Here is a 5,208-nt window from a genome sequence, read left to right on the forward strand (position 1 = left end):
GCGAAAAATACGGTAATTGCTGTAACTTCACTTCACACAGAGACATTGTAATAGATGACTGTGAATTCATAAAAACATATGAAGAGCTCTGCTGGATCAGACCAATGGCCCATCTTGTCCAAGATCCTGTTCTCACAGTGGCCAACCAGATGTCTGTGGGAAACCTACAAGTAGGATTGAAGACCAAGAAAACTCCCCCCTTCTGTGGTTTCCAGCAACTGGTAAAATGGACTAGAGGACCATTTCTCAGTCTCCCATCTGCAAAATGGGCATAAAACAATACTGACACTGCAAAAGTTACTGAATAAATGTGTGTACCCCCCCCCCTTTTTGATACTTCAAAGAGCCAATATGAAAGCTAAGCATTCTGAATATAGTATGGAGAGCATAAAAGCCAGTTTTAAACTGCATGTGCATCCTGGTCAACGAAGAGTATTTTCCCTCCCATGAACAAATGTGGGACATTCAAAAGAACCATCTAAGCATCACTTGTGAAAATGGCCATTAAAATTATTGTGGTTTCTATTGTGCTTCGGGGCTTATAGCCTTGCTGCTTCAGATTTAATATCCCTTCCCATTATGAGTTAATTGCTACTAAACTGGTATAGCTGTTGTAATAAGTCTAATATGCTTGCATGAAATTCTTTGGGATGTTGCTATTTCACAAAGATGATCATGAGAAGGGCGGGAGGTAACAAGTATGATCAACCATTAGGCTATAGTTGCTGTGGATAATAGTCTGCAGAAAGGAGACGGCTGTTTTTATCTGATTAGGAGGGTGGTGCAATAACAGGGACATTTCAGGTGTTTCCCTAAAGATATAGGCCTTGGTTCATCTGTAAGTGCTCAAGCAGCAAGGACTGACTCTTGTAGCCTTGTAACAGACTCTTCAGTACACCCAGCCTGCCTGTCAGTTTAAGATGAACCAGTGTCATTTGACTCCTCCATTCCATCCACGCAGAGGGGCCGTGGTGTTCCTGCAAAGTTCTTAATGCACATGCTAAAGAAAGGTAGCTGTAGAGATAAAAGAAAGTACTTCTTCATGTAGGTAAAAAACAACAACAGGCAAAGGACCCCTGGGCAGTTAAGTCCAGTCAAAGGTGACTATGGGGTTGCGGCGCTCATCTCGCTTTTCAGGCCGAGGGAGCCAGCGTTTGTCCACAGACAGCTTTCCAGGTCATATGGCCAGCATGACTAAACCCCTTCTGGCACAACGGGACACCATGATGGAAACCAGAGCACACGGAAATGCCATTTACCTTCCTGCCGCAGCGATACCTATTTATCTACTTGCACTGGTGTGCTTTCGAACTGCTAAGTTGGCAGGAGCTGGGACAGAGCAACAGGAGCTCACCCCATCATGGGGATTTGAACTGCCAACCTTCTGATTGGCAAGTCCAAGAGGACCAGTGGTTTAGACCACAGCGCCAATCAGCCTGCTGTCACCAGGATGGAGGCTAGAGGGCAGAGGTGAATGTGTGTGGAAACTAGCCTACTGATGGAAAGATATTCCGCACACCCAGTTGTAATTTTAGACTCTGGGCTTAATGGTCTTATGGTGGAGTCCTTTTTTTAGATGATATTTCTTCACATACTTAAAAACATGGTAAGCCAGAGCTGGGACAGAGCAACAGAAGCTCATCCCGTTGCGGGGATTCAAACTAACAACCTTCTGATCAGCAAGCCCAAGTGGCTCGGTGATTTAGACCACAGTGCCACCCGCTGCCTACTTCTTCCTGTAGCGTCTAGTCAAACTATGGCACTCGCTCCACCAGGAGGCAGTGATGGCCTCCAACTTGGATGGCTTTAAAAGAGGATTAGACAAATTCAGGGCAGAGAGGGCTATCAGCGGTTCTCCACAGTTGGAGGTAGCAATGTTTCTGAATACTACTTGCTGGAAACCACGCAATGCAGTACTCCAACCAAACAACGTTTACATAAATGTTTATGTTAGGGGGAAGTGTGCATTGAAATTAGAGTATGGATGAAAAGAGCTTATAAACATGCATTTATATACAGGGAACATGCAGAGAAATTGCATGCAAGAAATGTGCCAACTAGTCAAAACTGCAGATAAAAAAAGGGATAGCTTTGCGATAAACCCCTCTTGAACTTTCGGGAGAATTACAAAATGCAGAGAGGGGAATTTAAGATGGCGAAAATGAGAAACTGAGCGAACCAAAATGGACAGATCCTTCTGAAGCGTAGAAGCCTTTGGGTTTTACGTGGCTGGAATGCAGCTTGCTGTAAAAAGGTAGGAGTCATACTGTTGCTCCGCCTACTTTTTGCCTCAGCTCCGCCCACCACAGTCAGGGAGTCCTGGTAAAATTTTCCACAAGGGACTTCTCAACCCTGATAGCAATAAAAAAAAGTGCTCTAAAGCCCTGGTAGCAGTAATATAGAACCAAAACGGAAGCATGACAGATAGCTTGGGACACATCTAGGAGCTCAAGGAACAAAACATGCCATTGGTATTTATTAACATAGCACTGTAAATCAAAGGGGCCTGCATGTCTGCCGTCTTGTCTAAAATTATTGGTTCATTCATCTTAGCCTTATTAAGCCAGCCGCATCTATCAAGGTCACATAAAAGGAAATACATACGGACGTCAGTTGCCCGGTAGTTAAATGCAGGTATAATGCTTCTGGCAAGCCTTCCATTCATATTAATAAAGCCTTAGCTTGCAATCACTGCAAGAGCCTTAAGAAATGTGGGATACCGGAGCACTTGCAATTTCCTGAGGCAGAAAGCGAGGGAAGCTAGTTGGAGAACAGAGAGAGTGTATACGTGTGTAAAGCCATATTTACATCCAAGGAGATGTGAAGTGCTCTCTGTCTGCTGGCACAGGGAAAATCTTTAAAATCTGCACTTCAACAATGCAGTGGGAGGGTTTGTTCTCCCTTCTACACTATATGTGCACACATATCAATGAATGTAGAAATTCAACATAATAAAATTAACTATGTAAACAAGCATTGTAGGATGTGAGCATCATTATTACATTGTGAGATTACGTTTCCAAAGGAAAGCTTGGTCCAGTGTTCTTCAATGTTATCAGGGAACTCCGAAAGTGGGTGGTCCTTAAGAATCATTTGGAAGCAATCCCGCTTAATAGGATCTTGAAGGGCTTGAGTATTCATTTTGCACCTTGGTTTCCTTCCTTGAAGCCTGTGTTTAGGTATAATCTTGATAGCCATTCAATCTGTGGCCTGGCACTATTGGGAAAGAAGGAACTGGCAACAGCAACCAGAACGGAATCTTGCTTTTGACTATATGTGCAGTGAACAACCTTGTTATTACCAACACACTCTTTCAGCAAAAATAAATAAATTAAGAACATCATGGAGGTACCCTCGGTCGAACTGCTGGCACCTCTTAGACTATGTAATTGCCCAAGCTGAAGATTGCTGTGATGTGCTCCTTACCAGAGCTATGAGTGCCAGCGACTTCTGGACAGATCACCGATTAATACGGGGCATCCATATTGCAGTCTCTGGATGAAACAGAAGCTACCTTTGCATTCTGGTTCAGCTCCACCGAAGACTTAAGGTGTGAGAATATATGTCTCTGATGGGCTGCAGTTCACATCTTCTGCAAACGGAAGGATCCTCTCTGGATCCAGCCCCTGGAACTTGCTGAGTTGATATCTCAGTTGATAGAGTGGGAATTGGTAATTAAAATTGAAACCATTTGGTATAAAACATGTAGAACTAAAACTCCCTTTCATTAGGCATGCAAGGCTAATTGCAATATCCTGGGGTGAACAAATAGCATTGTAATCACTCGATAGTTACATGTGGGTTCATTAGAAGAAGCTGATAGGAATTTGAAAAGAAAAAGAGATGCTGCTTTCAAGTGATGCATTCCCCCTCTTATAAATTTTCGGCCCATGTTCCCAATGGTGTGAAATGCATTGTAAGCATATAGAGTGGAGGGGCCGGCAGAGGCTACAGCCTCCTCCCAGCCTGCCCACAACTGGCCAGTTTGTGGACAGCCTACAATCTGACTTCCTGGAGGCCCATCTAGGGATCTCACTGGCCAGGAAAACCCCATGACAATTGCTCCCTCATTGGATCCAGCCTGGGGCAGAAGGTGCCGTCTGACCTCAAAAGGGATAAGCAGATTTGCAAAACATCCTGCCTTTTGGGGAAAGTGGATGCATTGCGCAACACCTCTTAATCAAGCACAGTTGCACAACCTGAATGTGCTGGCATGTGATTGAATCCCACGTGACAATAGTGACAGTCTGGAAGTGCCCCTGATCTCTGTCAGAGTCTCCTGGGAACAGCGAAAGATTGTTAAACTGCTCTGGGCATTTACAGATAGGTAGCCGTGTTGGTCTGCCATAGTCAAAACAAAACAAATTCCTTCCAGTAGCACCTTAAAGACCAACTAAGTCAGTTCTTGGTATGAGCTTTCGTGTGCATGCACACTTCTTCAGATACCACTAGTATCTGATACCACTAGTATCTGAAGAAGTGTGCATGCACACGAAAGCTCATACCAAGAACTGACTTAGTTGGTCTTTAAGGTGCTACTGGAAGGAATTTGTTTTGCTCTGGGCATTGTGGTTCAACAAGGGGTTCAGTGTGGCCTAGTCAGCGCAGCTGATCAGGGATTGCAAGTGTTGTCAGAGCTGTTTTTGGGGTTGGAGGCTGCCCAGAGTGGCTGGGGCAACACACTGGGAGCCAGTGTGGTGTAGTGGTTAAGAGCGGTAGTCTCGTAATCTGGGGAACCAGCTTCGCGTCTCCGCTCCTCCACATGCAGCTGCTGGGTGACCTTGGGCCAGTCACACTTCTCTGAAGTCTCTCAGCCCCACTCACCTCACAGAGTGTTTGTTGTGGGGGAGGAAGGGAAAGGAGAATGTGAGCTGCTTTGAGACTCCATAAAGGGAGTGAAAGGCGGGATATCAAATCCAAACTCTTCTTCTTCTTCTTCAGATGGACAGGGTATAAATAGTAACTGGTTTAGGCACACTGGGTGCTGCAGGCGGCACCACAACAATGCCATAGAATGGAGTCAAAAGGCTGTGGGGGGGGGGAGCGCTTGATTTTAATGTTGCACAGGTTGCTGCTGAATTTTGAGAGCCCAAGGTTGTTGGAAACATACCCGGGAAGGCCGCCAACTTCCCACGTCTTCGGGGTGTCTCTCCGGTGGTCCTCTCTGGCCGTAAATCTCCCTGAGTCCAGAGAGACCGGTAATAAGTG

Source organism: Podarcis erhardii, assembly GCF_964252035.2.
Source record: "Podarcis erhardii genome assembly, chromosome: 1".
In the NCBI taxonomy this organism is placed as follows: Eukaryota; Metazoa; Chordata; class Lepidosauria; order Squamata; family Lacertidae; genus Podarcis; species Podarcis erhardii.